The sequence below is a fragment of the Ambystoma mexicanum genome, chromosome 1p (assembly GCF_040938575.1).
Source record: "Ambystoma mexicanum isolate Mex_15411 chromosome 1p, UKY_AmexF1_1, whole genome shotgun sequence".
NCBI classification, from domain to species: Eukaryota; Metazoa; Chordata; class Amphibia; order Caudata; family Ambystomatidae; genus Ambystoma; species Ambystoma mexicanum.
The window spans coordinates 1,137,301,765-1,137,322,300 of NC_090921.1; the positions used below are offsets into that span (position 1 = coordinate 1,137,301,765).

Below are 20,536 nucleotides of genomic sequence, written 5' to 3' on the forward strand. Positions count from 1 at the left end.
CACCGTAAAATACGGTGGCGTAATTAACAACAAGGTCCCGTAGCGCCATGGATTTCTCCGCCCGGAAAAACCAGGAGGAAAACGCTCCATGGCGCTACGGGGACTCGTAGTAGGGCGGACGGGTCCGCCGCGAATAACGCTGGCGTAAACCCACTCCGCCAGGGTCGTAATGAGGGCCACTGACATTAATGATACATATGGTGATCCATTCTTGTATGAAATATATATCACATTCTAGTGATATCCTAACCATATTTTTCGTAGTGCACTTAGGAACAATACTATGTGAGTTCCCTTCCTGTTTTGTCAAGGGGTGAAAGGTTGTGTTCCATCACTTCCTGTGATGTCACTTTGGGGTTGGGTCAAATGACATCACTTCCTTTGATGTTAGCAGAGGTCAAGGGTCATGTGATGTCACTTCTGCTACCACTGGGTTTTTGTTGAATTGACGTCTGTGCAGTGAATTCCAAGTGAGTTACTCCTGAGGGTCTATGTCCCTCGCAGAACACGAGTCCAGCACCATGGGTTGAACAGGATCTTGTACCCATCGGTCTTGCAGTCGACACAGGAGCCGTTTCCGCCTGTGTGTGAAAGGAAGTTCTTTTGCCCTCTTCGGTAAGGTCCCTTCCACATCCTATTCTTACTGCCTCTGTTTTTTTTCTGCTGGGTCTCAGTGGCTTCCCTGCATGTAACTTGGGCAGAAAAATGAAGCATCCCAAGGACCTTAGGGGATCTTCCGTAGCTTTGTAGCTGTGGATTTATGCCTCCAACCTCCTCCATAGACTTTAACTAGCTAACCGCCTGGCTAGGATCGACTTTCCTCTGTGGGATCTCCCATTGTTTTTGAGGGTGCTTCTTGCTCCATCTCTCAAATCTTGGTTTGTTGTTCCTTTCTATTTTGCGTACTCAAAGACAGTCTTTATTTTACCGGACATGGCTTCCTCAAAGCGCCTGTGACATCTGGGGATTGTGTTGTCATTTCCACAGGGACTTTGTTTTTGCTGAATGTGCTTTTTTTCATCTCACATCTCTCAGAGGATCTGTCTCCTTCTATTGTTCTTCCCTCTGTACTCTGGAGGAGGGGAAATTGCATTAGTGGGATTTTCTTTGGTCTCTTTCCATTTATTTGAATTGGGTTTCTGATTTTTCCAAAAGTATTCCACCATCTTGTCTTTTAGTCCGTCCAAACACACCCTTTGGCCTCCAGCCGCTGCCCTGAGAATATGGCGAGTTCAGCAGCTCTATTGTCAATCTGTCACTGGGCGGTTTATTGGTATCACATACCATTAAACTGCCCTGCGCTACCAGTGCTATACAAATCACATGTGTAAAGGCGTGCTATAAATAAAATATCATAACATATCATGCAATCGCTACATTATCAGGGTGTTCATGGCAACCAGAGGTTATCGCCCTTTAATATCCATTCAATCTATTAAGCAGTCAACATTCGTAGTGTTTGTGACTAATGTGGTGATAGTGGGTGTGTTTGACATTTTTAAGCATTTATTTGGTAATTCTATTATTTTGGGGGTTGTTGAAATATATCCGGTTCACAGATACTAAATAGAGGTTGACCTGTCAGGGGTGCTCTGTGGAGTGAAGTGAGATGTATTAATGAAGAAAAGAGTAACTAAATGTCTGAAATGCCCCTTTACACACCCAAACCAAAAGCAGCAGTTACTGCTAATGACATGTTTTGTCTTCAAACATACACAATGTTTCCATGGAATTACTTCTGTGTAAATAGCTGTTTTCTTGCAACCCACACGGTGAATGAGCGTATTCCAGGTATTGCTTTGAAATGATAAATACATGAAGAGCGAATGCAAATGTAAAGCCAACAGAACTGTATGCAGGATAGCCACTTTCTCTGTGAATAAGTCAAATGTACTTTCACGTAGTTGGTGTGGATGTCCTGATAACATGGAGTGGATTTGGAACTTGCAGATTGGGCTCAGATTGAGCAGGCTACGTTGCTGCTGTTTTAGCAGTAACATGATAGTAGAGATTGGGATATGAACAGGGGTAGCCTGGAACGCAAGCTGTGTATGTTCATGACATGATTGTGCCATTTGGGGATGTCAGAGTCACCCGGGAGGACCTCCAGGTTATTAGTAGCGACAATGTGTGGATGGATTCAACTGGGCACACTTGGTGGGATTCCGTGCATATGCTAATGGGGGTCAGGAGGATGGTCCGCTACCATGGGCAGTTGAGGTCAAAAACCGAAGAAAGACTGCCAGGTCAGGGGCATGTGAGGAGAATTCGGCCCGGGGGGTGAGGATCCAGAGATGTGAGACTTTGAGGTTCGGGGAGGGGGAACCCTGGAGTCTGGAGAGGTGAGACAGTGAGGCGTAGAGAAGCTTGACTGTGAGCACCGACGAGGTCCTCCAATGCACGCCATCAGGTCCAGATAGGCATGCCTATGAGGCCCACAGGTGAGACCATGAGGTGGGACTGTGAGGGCCAGTGTGAGGGCTGATCAGTCTTGTTGGTGGGGACTGTTAAGCCACTGAAGCTGGGTTATTTGCAGATGGAATGGATGCAAGTATACGTGTGCCATTTTGCCAGGTTTGCCAGTTTAGCATTGCGGCTGATGAGCCAGGATGAAGACTGATGTAAGTTCCGGGCTGTCTGTAATAATGCGGGCCTTTTCATGAATTAAAGCCCTGGCTTCATTGGGACAGAGCACAGGGGGAAGCAGCACACGTGTAAACATCGTTCATGTTTACCTATCGTTGTTTACATTCTTAGGGGCTATTTTGTAAAACATGAACATTGCATGCTGTGTCACCAATGTTAGCACTTACTTGTTGGCTGTCCCGTGTGCCATGTTCAACTCCTCCAATACCGAGTACACAAATAAAGAGTACACAGAAGTGAATGCATCTTTACTCTTTCTTTGACTCTCTGGTTTGTAGAGTATGTAAATGCATACTTTGCAGGACGCGTTTATAATCGATTCCTATGTATTCTACCTGCCTTTAGCGGTTGTTAAAGGCAGGCAGGTTACATAGGAAACCGGTTGTTGTATGCACGTATGAAAATCTCCTACAGATGTAAAAGCAGGTGGCATTCGAAGGAGGAGGTGACATGCACACCGTTGGGGTGTGGGCAGACGTGGGCATTACGTGGGTGTTGCTGGATGCATTGTAGGGGAGCGTGAGGTTGATAGGGAGAGGCTGGGGTAGGGCTCTGCGTTTGGTGTCCTAGACCCTGTGAGCTGCCTGATGGGATGAGAATGTGGTGAAAAAGGGTGAACCATTTAGCATTGAGTAGTTCATGAGGGAGGGGGGGGGTTCAGGGGTTTCTTCAGGTGCGTTAGTGAGTAGCATGCATTGATTCAGACATGGACAGAGTCAGCCTCAAAATGTTGAGGGAACTGGAGGACAGTTTAAAAAAAACAACATGTTGCCTGCAGGCTACACATACATAGCTGCAGTCAGGGGTGTTGCTAGGTCTGCAAAAGAACTGGAGCTATGCTAATGTCGGGGCTGTCGGGGCACGGGGCTAGCTAGCCTCTTGGTTGTAGCCCTTGAGCTTCTATCTGGGGGTACAACACAAAAAGACCCGGGGCAATAGCCCAGGCAGTAGCCAGAAGAGAGCAGCAGATTGGGTGGTACTCTGCAGATGGGTGCAGTGCCCAGAAGAGCAGAAGCGAAGGTGGTCACCAGAGAAGGCTGGCATAATGGGTGGATCTCAGAAACAAAAGAAGCTCATTGGTCGAGGCCCCTAGAGGCCAGCAGATTGGTTGGTACCTAGAGTGTGGCAGCACAGTTACTGGTACCCAGATAAGGCAGCAGATTGGGTAGCATCCAGGCGAGGACAGCAGATTGACTGGTATCCAGTGGATGGTGTTATCGTGAGGGCAGAGTAATGGATGGCGTTAAAAGAAGGGCAACACTGTCAGAAGAAAGAAGCCAAGCGGGTGGCACCCACAGACAACAGCAGACTGGGTGGCGTCCAGTGGTGGGAGCCCAGAGGAGGGCAGTGCTGCGCCACAGAGCCTGATCCCAGCCTGGCTTGCATGAGTGAGTCCCCTCCCGGGCAGCTGCCTCCTGCACCTTCCAAGGATCATCTGATTTGAATGAGAAGCGGCTGATATGTAAATAAGAACATTTCAAGCAGACAAGGCAATCTGAAGTAAGTGTGGCAGGTCATGTAGACGAGGAGGGCGAGCGTGGGGATGATTGAACAGCATGTAAATGAATCAGCCCAGGGCCACGGGATCAGGGCACGGATGGGCAGGGGGAAGGCATGGAGGGGAGGAGAATGCATGGAGAGGAGAGCAGGCACTGGACACGGCGGAGCTGGCCCTCTGCAGGCCAGTAGCTCTCATTCTCCAAAGCTAGCCTTAACGCTGCGAAGGAAGCTCTCGCGATCAGGCATTGCTGGCCATGGTCACTGCTTTTAGGTCTAATCACCCTAGTCCCAGTGGTCGAAGTGAGTGGGCATGGTCGGGAGCGTCGTTCGCTACTTTCATTTTTTACTGTTAACAGTTGCACTGATTTTTGCAACCTTTTTCACCATTATGGAACTGTTCTTTGTGTAGTCCTCCCCGGGAGCGCGATACAAGTACCTTTAACATAACATAACATAACATAACATAACATAACATAACATAACATAACATATAGCAGTTACAGCTAAACTGAAACCTGTTTTAACTCAATTGGCTGTCAAGCAGCATGGCGGCAGCCTTTGAAAAATGGGTTGCACATTGTTTCCTTCCTGCCTACTCTGTCCCCCGCCAGGGTCACAGTTCCACTACTTTTTTGGTACTCTTCGAACACTGCTCAGCCCCCATAACCGCTCCCTTCCACTTCAATGTTATTTTGTCTTATTGTCACATGACTGGTTTCGATTCCTTCAGAGGGGTCGCATTCACTTTTGCCTGCCCAGCTCCATAGAACTGACCTGAACCCCATGTATTCTGCTTTGGCCTCATACACTTCAAATGAACCCCACTCATTCCTGCATCCCTCATCCTAGAAACCCCAACCCAATCTCCCTCATCCTTGTGTCATGGGCTGCAAGCAGTGCCCCGTCTCCCATTACCCATCAATGGCTCTGTGCTGTTCAACTGGGTCTCACTGAATGATAACATTGATATTTGACCTCCTCCACGATAAGCCTATTGTTTTCTGTGATGTTGCTGGCCCTCTGATATCATCGGGGCACGCGCAACCGGCATACGCAATTCCCAGCATCAGTCACCCTAGCTTTTGATCAGATACGCACATGCAGCACTTTAAAGTGCATTATCTAAGCACTGAAGATTTCAGAATCTGGTCACAGAGGGTACATTGTGGACCTTCTGCAGGATTGTGAAGCCTCCTGCGGTTCTCCACCCTACCACAGACCAGCTGGTGCAGCAAGGCTGCAGGATCCACAGGAAGTGATGCCAATTCGCCGAAGGTCCTGGGGTTGAGAAGTGCGTGATGCGAAGAGAAGAGAGGCCAGTGTTATTCTTTTTTTTGTCTTGAGATCATTATATCTTGAGGATTGCAGAAGACTGCAGATGTGAGGTGTCTTGGAAATATGATGGACTACGGCTCTCAGTTTGCAGGGGAAGCACTGGTGAACATGTGAGTGGGAGAGAAAGCAAGTGCTGCCCGGGTAACCTGTCACAGCCATAACTCCCTTATATGATTATAACACAAGTCAAACTAAAGTGCAATCCCGTATTCATTAGTTGGACTTTATGCTTCTAAAATCGTGCCTACATTAAGCCACCTGCCTTGAGTGGAAACCTCACATGCCCAATCAACAATTAACCATATTCACCAAATAAATATATATATATTATATATATATAATAGCCCATGAAATTATATCAGCAAAAAGAACCTTCACCTCCAAGAACCACAAACCTGCATTATTCAGGAAGCCAATTGTAGGTGGACCTGAACAGGAGCATTGAGTGTGGACTAAAGTCACGTGACAATGGGGTGTCAGGCATTTACATCTCTTCGATGGTGCCCAGAAACCAAACCTTTACTGAAGGGGGGCTCGGCAACAATATTTTTACTCAAAGGGGGGCCCAGCATCCAAAGATTTGAATACCACTGGTGTAGACTTAGAAAGCAGCAAAAGAACATTCTATTTCAGGGGTTTGGTCTTCCTAGGCCGTGAGAACGAGCACTGACCGACCTTCAGTCCCCAGGCTCAGCCTGCAGGTTCTCCAAAGTGCTTGGAAAAGCACCATCCCTCTGTGTCTTGTAACTGCACGAAAACAGAACACAGCATTGCAGCATGTAGCTATTGAGGAGTAAACTATAGAACTCCTTCAGGTAGTCCAGTTGACGATAACCCCGGATGGCATCCAGTGATTTAATCCCTGGAAATAACATCAAGGGTGACTCGATATTTTATTTAAAGGCACTATCCAACACTTTCCCCAAATATTCTAGGACTGGAGTTTGCTTATATAATTGCACCACTCCTAAAACATGTTGAGGAGGGTGTCTACTGCATTTAAAAACAATATTGAGACACCGTCAATGTTTTCTCCAATGATAACATCATAGATAACCCACCGGATCTTGCTCCACAGTTGTGGGCAAGCGGACGCTGGACTCTGCACACCTCTGTTCTCTTTGCCTCTCTGCCTGGGCAGCCCTTCGTCAGCAGTCTAACTTGCCCTGTGGCCAATGCTCTGATCCTACATTGTTCTGAGAAATCCAAAACCTCAAAGGAGCTTCTTTCCCATTTCTATGGTATCCATGTTGAACTTTTCAGTCTCAGATGATGTCTGCTCTCACAGCGTTTAACATTTGATATGCTCTCAGGTTAGCTTCCGGGAAGTTAGTCCTGATGTTAATAAACATATAGCATGTCATTACAAGTGTGTGATTCCAGCTCTAGTATTTCTTCTGGACCTGCACACATCAAGTTTGTCAGTGGAAGCCACGGACCTCCTGGCAGGCCTGACCTGGTGGTAGATCAGGCCCCTACCAGCAAAGAAATGCTGTAAATTAAGGGCACCAGTAATAGTGTGCCGGTAATTGCAGTGATCACATCCCATGGAGTCATGTGGGACTCCGTGGGAATGGGAATTTAGCATCACTCTGCCACTGGTAATATCCTGCTAATACTGGGATATCGGTTGGCGGAGATGGTAAGGGCAGGTTGCTGATATCCCGTCTGTAACACTGGCGGCATACCGGCAAACATAGAATGAGGGCCATAGACTAGAGCTCCATGCAATACCACATTGTTAACGATCCTCATTCTTTGTTAACCACCCTTTCTTTCCTTGGGCTGTTAACTTGGAATTCTGGAACTTTAACAGCAGATGCAGCACAGAGATGCAAGAGATAACTAGTCCCAGCCGTTAAAAAGAGGCCCCACTTAGATTTGGATTCTCCCATGTGTGCCATATCATAGTGGCTCTACAGCACTTTGTCCGATGTGTAATCTGGCTGTCATTTCAGGATGGAGGGCTTGATCTGTAACAAATGACAAGAATGATTTGGCACCGTTTTCAATGTATGATCAGATAGCCATCCAAGTATAGAATGCTCAGGTTCTACTAAACCGACGAATGTATAATTTAGCTATTTGTCCAATATGTAATGGCACCCCTCTTTAGTTACTGAAAGCCTCATCTAAAAAGACACTGATGTAATTTAGCCCCTTGTCAAATGCATAAGCACGTTACATGTTATTACTGAAGGCTTAATCGTTACTAAAAGCTTAATCGGTTTAAGAAAGCAGAGGATTAATGCACCATCAGACATATCACATGGTTTGTAAAATATACGATTGATCTGTAACAAACCACGGAACAGGTCAACACCTTGTCCAATTTGTAATTATATGACCATTTAGTAAGCGAAATGATTGCCTAATGTGAACGCAGATATGAGCACTAGCAATCAGATGGTGGTCCACCTAGACATGAGAACATTCAGCGATGTAATGCTTGTCCAAATAATATACAAACTTTAGTTTAGTACCCGAATGCATGGGCAATTCATAGACTATGACAATTTAGTAACTTAATGATTGTCAAATGTATAGACACAAGACCATTTAGTAATTCAATCCTTCGCAATTAATGGCCACGTATGCCCATCTGCTAATTCAACTTTTCAGTTTAACAACACTTGCTATTTAGTAGTCATATGTGTGTTGAATTTAGAAAGCTAGAGCCATTCACTGATTTAATATGTGGCCATTTAGTCTTTACTGAACCTCTGGGAACATGTGGCACATCTTCAAATCATGAAATCGCATGGCTACTTATTTATTGGATGTTTGATATGTTGCAAACCACTAGCAGAACCTAGCGCCCACTCCACTTAAAACACATTAGTAGTTAGTTACTGAAAGCTTTGTCTGAAACAAAGTACTGGGAGAAATGTTCAGTTTTTCCAACTTTACGGACTGTTCCATTCAGTTGTTACCTGATTTGGCTCCGCACAAAATACGGCAAGAACTTAACACCATATACAGCGGTAGAAGTGTGCCAAAATAAGTAGTGGAATTGTGACTCCAGCAGGGGACAGAGCATTTTTCAAGGGTTGCAGTCATGCTGGTTGACAGCCAATTGAGTTGAAGTAGATTTCAGTTTAGCTGTAACTGATATCCTGTGGTAAAGTGGGAAGTGTGCTTTAACTTCATAAAGAACAGTTCAGGAATGGTGAAAATGCTTGCAAAAAGTAGTGAAGCTGTTAACAGTAAAATAAAAGTAGTGGAACACTGCTCCCGACCGTTCCCCACTTACTTCGACAAGGGACCATATACAAATATGTAGGCACGGTTTTATTTATATAAAATGTCCATATACTTGCTGAGATTGGTCTGGTATGATGGCCAGAGATGATTGAAATCGTTCTGAAAGTTTATTAAGTACAGATTAGAAGGCACGGGAGAGACGATCATCAAGAACACTAACTAGAAGCATGTTTAAGAGGTCATGCAGAAGATCCGTCTCTGAGCCAGAATGGGCACTGTACAGTAACAGGCTGCTAACCACCAGACCGGACCGTGCTTATTGGTTGAGCCATCAGGCTCTGCAAATCCCATCAGCCCCCTGTCATTTTTTGCCACTGTTTTATTTGTCATCGATTAATGTTTATTTACCGCTGCCTGGTCGACAATTACTTTGGTTCCCGTTGGCCGCCACCGTGGGATCCTTGATTAAACAAGCTCATCGAGCCTAAATCAAAATCAATGCCGGGCAATTGAAATGGTTTTGAAACATTATGATCGAGTTTCTTCATTAAACCCTTAAATGCACCTGCAGGAAGAGGCCATAAGGGCGGCCTGGGATGCATTACATTGGTAATGGCTCAGCGGAGGGAGTGATTGGCTGGAGGAACAGCACTACTGGTGCACGTGGTGAACAATCACGCCACATGCCGCAGGTCACTGAAAGGATGCTTCTACCGCCCAGCCTTCCATAGACTCCAGGGTGAGCGCCGGGCATGGGAAAATAGGGCACTATACTGAAATCATGTCTTCAGAAACTATAAGACTGCACTCTTCTTGAGGAGGCCATCACCAAACATGTCAACATATTGGAGTCATCACTGCTCTAGGAATTTCAAGGTCATGTAATGAAGTATCGTTTGTAAATATAATGTTATATAATGAAAGTGCTCTTGTATGGGGCACTAGTGTCATGTTGGTAGCCTCCCACCATTGCAGTATTTTGTCACCTAATTTCGTATGATGTCATTTAACTTTAGGCCTCTTTATCAATTGAAGATTTGGCGATAGAACAGATTAATATGCCCCACCTACTCTGCCCTATTCCCTGCCTCCATCAGACATCACAGACTCTGCAGCCTCCCCAGACCTTCCCTTTCTTACTCCCCTATGAATTCAAAATGGCAGCAGGTTCTTTTGCATTCACCTGTTATTTATCTACACCATTTCTGATGTTTGACCACTTCAACGTTTGCCTATAACTATTTCTCAAAATGGCCTCTACAATGTTAGTTATACTAACTCCTCTTCCTTCCCTTAATTTCCCATAACGTTCCCTTCTCTCTCTCCTAATGATAGAGGACATGACTAAAGCAAATGTCTATGCTCTGATAATGTGTGTCACATTGACATGGTGCAGTGTATAATGTTTGTTGTTAACATAACATAAAGTGGAAACAAAAATGGACCATTTCATCCATTGAAAATGAGCATTTCAGACATATAAACCCTGCCAACATTATAACTAAAATCATTTCCAGATGCACCAGATCACACGTTTTCTTTCCTGTCAGTCCGTTTTGGGGCACATTCACTTATGTTTTGTGTCCATTTTCTCCCCTTTGGCTGGCTGGCATAGGGATTTGTAGTGCTGATCTTTGGGCACACTGGTGTTCATGTGTGTCGGCATATGACCAGTGGCATCACTAGAAATCAGTATTTGGGGGGCAAACCAGCGGCAAACATACATCATGGTGGAGCGGGCTGGTGGCACATCAAAGAAGAGATAACAGGCAAAACTGGTTTAAGAATACCTATATTTTACCAATCTGGTTCAAAAAGTGTCATTGAGCATGTTCAGAGTAGGTTTAATGTAATACATGTTTTGCATTAAGTTAATATACATCCTAAACAAGTTAACTCAAGTCCAACAGTTGCAAAAATGCCCTTGCAGTCAACAAGAGACTGCATTCTTTTAATTCAAGCAGACATCACTTCCAACACACCTCCGAATAATGTGTAGTTCGAGGTGGTATTTAGCAGAAGAGATATCACTTCTGGCTCTGCTTTAAATAATAGCCAGTCAAAAATAGTTTAACAGAATAGGTATCCCTCATACCTCAGTTTCAAATGATAGGACAGGACAGCCCGTTTAACAGATGAAATATCACTTAAAGATGACAAGTACAAGGGGAAAGGAGGCAACTGCTCCCTTGGTTCTTTAGAAATAGTTGCAGGAATCTTACTTTGCCCCCGTAGAATTGTTCACAGTTTCAGTTTCTGGCTGTACAACCCAGTGACGTCTGGTGAATGTTTTGATTGGAGGGGCGTTAATATTGACCCTAAATATGGTAATGTGACAGAGCATAGCGACGGAGCCCGAACCAATTAAGAGGAGTTTGGGTGCTTCCCACACAGGGATTTTATTTTTAAAAATAATGGCTTCAAATGGTGCAAAAATTGGGTAAAATGGCAAGCAGTGTGAAATTGGTTTTGTACGGTAACACATGAAACAATACAATAGCTGTAAGTCACTAACAGTGCAAAAGAACATTTAGCCAAATACATTTTCAAGCTGCTTTTGCCCACAATATATGTCACTATAAAAACATTTTCACATTGGCTGCGTCCATATATTTCCATGCTGGCTGTACCAATATATGCTAGTATTAACATGTAAGAACATATTCATATTTGCTTTACACATAATGGCAGTAATGATACTATAAAGAATCATGTCCACACTAGTTCTGCCAAAATATGGCAGTATCCCCACATACGAACATACACCAGTGGCTTTACCATTATAAATGCCCTGTCACAGTATGACAATATTTCCAAACTGGCTGCATTAAAATTCCATTATAGCTACATAATAACACTTATCATGCTTGCTCATCCAAGATACCCAATACAAAATGCAATGCGACAGTAAGAAATGGCTAGACTGGCTGCACCAAAATGCAAGTCTAGCCACACAATAACACATATCATGCTTGCTTTTTCAAAGATTCCCAATGCAAAATAACATGCAACAGTAAGACATGACTAGACTGGATGGACACAAATGCCAGTCTAGCCACATAATAACACTTATCATGCTTGATTGATGAAATATGCACAATACAAATGGAAGACCACAATAAGAAATGGCTAGACTGGCTGCATCAAAATGTCAGTCCAGCACGTAATACCACTTATCATGCTTACTTTATCAAAGATGCCCAATACAAAATAACATTCTACAAAAAGAAATGGCTAGACTGGGTGCATTAAAATGCCAGTTTAGCTACGTAATAACACTTAGCATGCTTGCTTTATCAAAGATACCCAATACAAATAGGCATGCCGCTGCTTGAAATGGCTACACTGGCTGCAATAAAATGCGGGTCCGTACATATAATTTTTAAAAAAAGTGAGATTTGACCAAATTTCGGCTGTATGAAAATCACATACGGCCAAAAACTTCGACCAAGTCTCCCATTCATTTGCATTACAGTGAACATGGGCAGCAAGGGCTGCGGGGGTGTCCCTCACACCCTTGTTCACTGTAATCTGAGCAGGGGTTGCAGGGGTGTCCCGGGCCCCTGTCTCAAACTTTAAAAGAAAAAAAAGAAGAAAAGGGGACCCTGCAGCGCCGGTTCCCATACATGCAAGTGAAGGGAACCGGTGTCGCAGAGGGATGTTGGAGATGGCGGCACACAAGGAGGTGTGCTGCCCACAGGTAAGTATGGGGGTGGGGGCAAGGGGATAGTTTGAAATGTCCAGGGGAGAGAAAACTGAAAGTTATTTTCAGTAAAATAACTTTTGTTTTTTTCTCCATTGAACATTTCAGCTTCAATTTAATCTCGGTAATCTATAAAATGCCAGTCTAGCTACATAATAACACTTATCATGCTTGCTTTATCATAGATGATCAGCAAGAAATGCCATGCCTGTCCTCTAGGTCCCCAAGAGCCTCCCACACACACAATGTGATTATGTGTGGATGCGAGGTGCTGGAGGGCCAAGGAGTAGGCATTGTATGTTTTACTAGGATTCTATCATAGATGGGCAGTAAAAAAAAAAATACCATGCCTGCTCCTCTGGGCCTCCCCAGCGTGGTGCACGGGGAGCTGATTTAGGCTGATGCACAACCCCCTCTTGCCAAAATAAGCTACATGTATGAATACAAGCACATGCGCACACACATTCACACAACCTTCACACGCAGCATGCAGTCACTCATTCAACGCACACCCATAATCATACACACACTCATTACACACAACACATGCATACAAACACGCATGCACATTTTTAAATTAACACACCTTCTGTCTCTGTCGTCCTGATGTTCCCTCCCAGTGCTCCAGCTTCCTCTTAGCATGAACAGGAAGCAGGAAGAAAAGAGGGCTTCCTGGTTCATGCACATGAGCACAAGAGCCGGAGAACTGATGACAAATTGGCCCGCTCTGCTTATATGTGAAAGATGGCACAATAGTGCCTCCCATCATACAAACAAACAGTTCCTCAGATAGCATCCTCAATGGGCCAGGCAATGTTGGAGAAGCAAAACGCCCCGGCTTTGCATGGCTCATTGGATATTGGATGCAAGGCTGTGGAACAGAAATGTTAAACAGAAACCACGTGTTCCTTTAACAGTTCAAACCAGCCGAGGAGCGCTCCCTCGGCTACAAAAAGCAGCCAAGGGAGTGTTCAGTGTTTACACTGAGCTGGGTCCCTGCCTCCTCAAAAATGGGTGAGGGTACACGTGGGTCGGCGCCCCACGCTGATTATGGAGAAGCCTCCGCTGGCACACCGTCAATGAATCTGTGCACAGGGTCAGTGTAGCTGGAGATTAAATACGGTTGACTTTGAAGTCATGTACATGAACTGACGAGGACAGTTTTGCACGGAAGGAAGGAACAGAGGCTGGGATTTAACCCGACACTTGACAACTAAGACATAAAGATATATACACAAACCAGGAATATTGGCCTGATTTGAAAAAGACAGGAGTGCCGTAGAAACACGTGTAATCACAGAGGACATTGTCAACATGTATCATATTGAAAGAAATAAAAAAAACAAATAAAATAACAAATAAAAACCACATTGAAGCACGGAGAAAGAGGTCACCTATCTTCTTTTTTGGTAAAACGTGGGCGCATGGGTAACTAGTCAGTGTAACTGTATATACTACCTTTTTCTTAAACGGAGTAGAGGAACCAGATACTCTGTTGTTACCCTCTCATGCGACCCTGAAAAGGAGCTATTGAAAAGCAGAAACAAGGGCGCTGAAGTCCATCCTTCTGGTACCCACACTAAAAGGTTCCTCAACTTTTTTCAACATGTACATGAACTGTACTGTTAATGCAGTAATTTTGAAGACATTAAAGGATCCATAGACATACATGTCCTACAGTAGAAGTCTTCCAGGGTAGCTCAGCAGTTTGATTGACTGTTGCTAAGAAGTTATTTGTTAAATCCTCTCTATCTATCTACCCTGCTCTACCCTGCTCTATCCTCTCTTTCCTCTTCTATTTTCTCCTCCCTTGATCAACTTTACCCCCTTTCTCTCGTCCGCCCAACCCGGAAACCCTCTCAACATTGGCTCACTCCTCAACTCCTCTCTATGCGGCGCCTTCACCGACATCTGGAGAGACTCTGGTTCAAAACTCCCTCGCTTTCCAACCAAACTCCCTATTTCTCTTACCACGCTCTCTTCGACTCTTGTCTTGCCTCGGCTAAACGATCCTACTACTCTAACCTTCTCCACTCTCAAGCCTCCCACCCTCACTGGATCTTCCAAACTCTCTCTCTCGACTTCTCTCCCTCCCACTCCTGATCCCTCCTGCACTTCTACACTTTCTCCTTCTGACTTCTCTAACTTCTTCTCATCCAAGATTCTTACCCTTCGGCAAAAAATCAACTGCTCCTTGGATTTCCACTCTCCACCCCCCATCCTGCATGTCCTACTTCTCCACCCTCCTCTCCAAAGCCCACCCCACATCCGCCCCAACTGACCGTCTCCCATCCCTTCTTATCCCTAAAATCTACCCTTTTCTTGTTCCCTACCTTACCTCCTTCTTCAACATCTGTCTTTCCTCAGAAACCTTTCCCTCTGCTTTCGAACATGACACAATCATCCCTATTCTGAAGAAACCTTCTGCTGATCCCCTTCTCACCTCTAACTTCTGACCTATCTCTCTTCTTCCGTTCCTCTCCAAGCTTCTCGAGCGCCTCGCCTACTCTAAGCTCTCATCCTTTGTCACCAATCTCTCTCTCCTACCCACCTCCCAATCTGGCTTCTGTCCTAAACACTCTCCTGACACTGCTCTCTCCTATATCCTTAACTCCCTCCTCTCTGCTCGACACTCTAAGCAATACTCTATACTTATTCTCCTCGACCTCTCTGCTGCCTTCAACACTGTCGATTATCCCCTTCTTGTCCACACTCTTTCTTCTTTTGGGTTCAAAGGCTCTGTTCTCAACTGGTTATCCTCTTACCTCTCTTCCTGCTCTTTTACTGTTTCCTGGGGTGGCTGGTTCTCTCCAACCCAACCACTAGAATACGACATACCTCAAGGTTCGGTGCTTGGACCTTTCCTCTTCTCTCTTTATACCTCCCTCCTAGCCCCTGTTATCTCCTTGTTTGGCATCTCCCATCATTTCTATGCTGACGACACTCAACTCTTCCTTTCTTTCTCCTCTTTCTCAACTGACCTCCACCTAAAACTCTCTTCCTGCCTTACTGCCATAAAGAACTGGATATCTTCCCGCTTTCTCTCCCTTAACACTGACAAGACTGAAGTCGTATTCTTTCCCTCTAACTCTCTTCCCCCTCCCTCTCCTCCGCCTTTCATTCACTTTCCTCCCTCTAATCTCCCTATCTCTCTACATGCTCGTAATGTAGGCATTCACTTTGACTCCTCTCTCTGCTTCTCCCACCATATCTCTCTCACTTCTCGCACCTGTCGCTACCACCTCTTCAATATTCGCAAAGTCCGTCCCTCTCTCACTTTCCATGCTACCAAACTCTTAATCTCCTCCCTTATCTTCTCCCACCTCTTCTACTGTTCTTCCTTATTCTTTGGACTACCTACTTCTCATCTCGCCCCCCTCAAATCTATCTACCATTCTGCTGTTTGAAACCTCTGTCTCTTTACCTCCCATGACTCCATCTCTACTTCCTTCTCTTCCCTTGGCTGGCTTCCATTTCACTCCCAACTTAAATTTCACTTTCTCTGCCTTGTCTTCAAATCTCTCCATGGTCTTGCTCCCCCTTATTTCTCCTCCCTCCTCTCTTTCTACTCTCCCTCCTGTCCCCTTCGGTCTGCTGACCATTTCCTTCTCACTGTACCTCTGCCCCCCTGTGCCCCCTCCCGTTTCCGCTCCTTCCAACTCCTAGCCCCCCTGCACTGGAACTCCCTACCTCTTGCAATCTGCTCTACCCCCACCTTCTCCTCATTCCGCACCTCCCTTAAATCTCTCCTTCTCCACTCTCCCCCTTGAAACGCCTTCCCCTTCCTGACTCCCCTCCCTCCTTTATCTTTCCCCTTGACTATCTCCCTCCCCTCCCCTACCTCCCCACTCTCACCTTTCCCCTTCCCTCCTCCTACTCCTCATCACCCCCCCACCCAGTCCTACTCCACTATTCTCCCTATTCCCTTCAATTGCTCTTCTTACTGTTTTGTTGACTGATTCATATTGTAATTTACTTCTACCGTTATATTGTCTATGTTTTATGTATTAAGTTGTTCAATTGTACAGCACTTTGGTGTAAAGCGCTTTATAAACCAATAAATACAAATACCAAAACTGCCTGTAAATCTTATAACTTTTTGCAATTGCTTGAAGAAAAAAAAAAGTGCTATGAAATGGGATGGTTTGGGCTGTAGTTTGCTTATATTCAGGGTGAGGTTGGGTGAATGTCTGCGCCCATACTGAAAATCAAAGGATGGCACCCATGAACCCGCAGTTCAATAGAAGCATTTATTGGTGATTAAGCAAGTTGACAAGCATATAACAGCTTAAGAAATATATATACTGTGATAAAACACAAAGGAAGGTGCACATAAATCACACAGTATTTGTGTGGCAGTCTGACAAAAAAATAAACACCTTTTAAAGAAAACGATTGAATGTACATTTGAGAGCATGTTTCAGTTTGGAAATGTTTTTTTTTTCTAGACAAGTTGCACATTTAGAAGACAATAGTGTGCCAAGCATGTAGTTAGCCTGCTTTTAGCAATGTTGGCCCCCACCCCAGTGATATTCATGGCCCATTCATTCTCGTGGTGTCCCTTTCAGGCCAGAAGAGAGGACTGAGGCTGAGTAAAGTAAGCCTACAAACGCACAAAGGACAGATGAGCAAAGGAACACCTTTAAGGCTCCTGGAAAGAGTTATTTGCTAGAGAGGAGGTAGGAGGTGGTAGGCCACCAATTAGGAGGGTGGGCAAATCAGCCAATAAGGTGGGGGGCTATTGCCCCCCCCTGTGTCCTCCTCTAAGGACGCCTATGCGTATGACCTGCCAGCTTCCCTCCGTGCTCCTCTGTTCTGTGAGGTGTCTGTACTGTGACCGATCTGTGTACATTGTCTAACAGGCAACTGGCTCTTCTTTCCATACCTACCTCGTTGGATCACACATACACCTCTGCCTTTCACACAGTCTGATGAACACATTCTGCATGTTGACTTTAGACTATACTTTTTCACAATCGAAAGGTAAGTATTTCCATACATTCAATAGCCTACCTCAGAGTAAGACACCACCCCGTCTAGCCAGAAACTAAAATGAAGTCTAGCACAACATGGAGGAAAGCCTTAATAAAACATTTTGACATCAAGGTGACAGGCCTTTTTAATTTTACTGCACCAATTTGACCACTCAATTCCCAGACCTTCTGTTACCAACAACATTCACCTTAATGTGCAGTATTAACATTCTAGACTTTTCCCACCTGTACAAAGTATGGAAACGCCTGGGCAAGTAAGCCACCAAACTCCCAGGAGTTTCCAAACACGCTCTTGAGCCTCGTATGCAACCAATATTATATTGTGTATTAACTTACAGTTCTCCAAATCTGCATTGAAACACAATCTTATTATCAGAGCACTTGAGGCAATAACAGCCTCCTCCCGGTGCTTGTAGCATCTAATTTCTGCTTTTACCATACTCTTATATTGCACTTCCTCATTTGTGTTTGTTCCACCATCCTCCCTTGCAGGGGCAAAGTGTGCCACTCCTCGACAAGCCTAGGCGCTCCGATACTACTACGGTGAGGATGTGGCACAGTATAATAGCATATCAACAGAACATAGCATAAGATAACATAAGGAAGGAGATGCACCACTAGTTGCTCAAGGCCCATGAGAAACACACAGTAACAATTCCGAGGGTGTCATATATTTTAATAAGCTTCTCGAGTATTAATTTGTTTACTCATAACGCGCCGGGAACGCACTTGCACCAGGGCGCACATAAACACTGAGAAACATACATGTATGCAGACGAGACAATGTCGCTCACGGTACAGGATTCAGGGCCATACTCGATAGGTCTTTAGTTGGAGAGTATGGTTTTCAGTGATGACCGGAAGGAACCAAGGTTCTTATTCCTTCGTAATGTGGGAGGTAATGAATTCCACTGCCTGGCAGCTATGGTAGGAAAAACCTTTCCAAGTCCGTATCCCCGTCTCATCTTGGGTCTATTGATAAGCACCATGTCAGTCGAGCGTAAGTTATAGTTTTGGCTCGTAGGGCATGACAAGGGCTTCCAGGTAGGTCAGAGCCTCCCCATAAAGACATTTGTGCACAATGGTTGCTGACTTGAAGAGAATTCTAGCCTGTGTTGGAAGCCAATGTAGCGATTGTCTATGAGAGGATATATGCTCTCGTCGAGAGACTCCTTTGCAAATGCAGACAGCATCATTTTGAAGGATCTGAAGTTTTGAATGCATTTTCTATAAACTATAAGCAATGCATTGCAATAGCCCAGGCAGGAAAGAATAATTGCCTGCGTAATTGATGAGCAATTTACCTCAGAAATTAATGGTTTAATGTTTTTCAAGAGTCTGAGATAGTAGTGACAATTGTTTGAGATCTAATTTACCTAAGCTTTGGCACTAAGTGAGGAGTCAAAAAAGACACCCAAAGTCTGAACTTTGTCCGAGACCGGCATGATACCATGCTTGAAGTGAAAACCTGAGTATTCCTTTCCTGGTTTGGCTCTGGCGGCTGGTGTACATGAGACGCTTGGTTGTCAAAAACTGTAGCCGCAGACGCAATGTGCTGAGGCTGTCTCCTTGCAATATCAGGGTGTTGGCATTATCTCGGGATTTCATTCAAATCCCGTCTTAGCCTTTGTAATGGCTGGGGATTTTAAGCACCACTCATATACTGCCGAAGCCTGAATCATCACGGGTCAACTGTTCCAAAAAAACAAGGAACCAACCTCCCCTCTCCTGCCATGATGAGCTGAAAAATATTCCATTGCTGGCACTTTAATCAGCACTCAGCAGCAACACGGTTACTCCTAGAACACAGTAACACCTCAAAAAACAAATCACAAAATAATACGGCCGAAAACGATGGGTTTGTTTAATCCAATTCTTTTTTTTTTTTTGCACTTTTTTACACAAAGATAGATAGTGCGTTAGGTAAGGGTCTACAGTAAGGTGGGGGAAGCTGGGGGTTGGGGGGAGAACTGTGGGGGATTTCCCCTGCATGTAAAATTTAAAAAAGTGCAAACAATCCAAAAAGCATTTGGAAAATTAGAATAAAAAACCTCTGCTTTTTTGACCTCGTTATTTTAAATCCGGTATTTCAATGTAGGATCCTAGAACCCACAAGAAGCACACCCCATGTCACACTGTCATACACTCTAGGGCAAGGGTCTGCACCCTGTGCCTCTCCAGATGTTCTGGACTACAGCTCCCATGATCCCTAACCATTTCCGTTTCTGGACAGGGCTGATGGGAATTGTAGTCCAAAACATCTGGAGAGCTGCAAACCCCTTCACGAAGAAGGGGTAGCAGCCAGCCCGGTTCTTGGGCCACAAAGTCTGAAGCTATAACCGCTCCTTTCGCTCTGAGGACAGAGGGAAGGTGCAACAAATGCCCATTCCTGTTTCTCGGTGGAGTGCTTCTAAAGCGTTCTCCAAGCTACTCGGAGCAATTTAGATCAGATTAGAGACTCACTCTGGCCCTGTGTGAAGCTTGATAATTGTATAAACATCTCCACGTCCACCTAAATCGATCAGTAGTGCGCAATGGGGTAGTCCAGTTGCCATGCCCACCGTATGCCAAACTACAGCACACACACTGTCCAGAACAGGCCTGGCCTTTGTTGCCACCTTGATCTTTCCGACCTTACATTTGTGATATAAAGATATCTGATCTGGGAGGGGATGGATGGAATTCATTAGCAGAAAACTCTGTTGCCTTTCCTTGCCAAATGAGAACACTATCTGAATTGAAGATGCCATATGGTTTCGGACACCCGTTAGTTTATGCTCAAGATATCAGAGATGGTAGTACCCAAATTGACCTTTTCAAATTGACCTTTTCAAATTGACTTTTTCAAATTGACCTTTTGTCCTAATTGATCTCATAATTGTGGTCCTAAATGGCCTTCTCAAAATTGACCTTTACCTTTATTTTAGTTATTTTATATGTGTGTGGGGTGGGTTTGGGATAATAAATAATATAAATGAATTGGGTGGGGGGTAGTAGGGGGTTTTGGATTAGGTGGGAGGTTGCAGGGGGTTTTCCCCGCATATATATCCCAATTGACCTTTTAAATTAGATCAATTCTCCAGCCAACAATTGTCATTAGGCAAATTCGTAAACATCCACCAGAGATACCTTTGTGAAACAGAAATTGCGGGCT

At 44.7% G+C, this 20,536-nt stretch overlaps 1 protein-coding gene across 2 annotated transcripts in view; it reads left to right on the plus strand.

Moving 5' to 3' along the window:
* The window catches only part of IGLON5 (IgLON family member 5), a 1,589,367-nt gene that overhangs the window by 265,274 nt on the left and 1,303,557 nt on the right, over positions 1–20,536 (plus strand). The window lies entirely within an intron of this gene.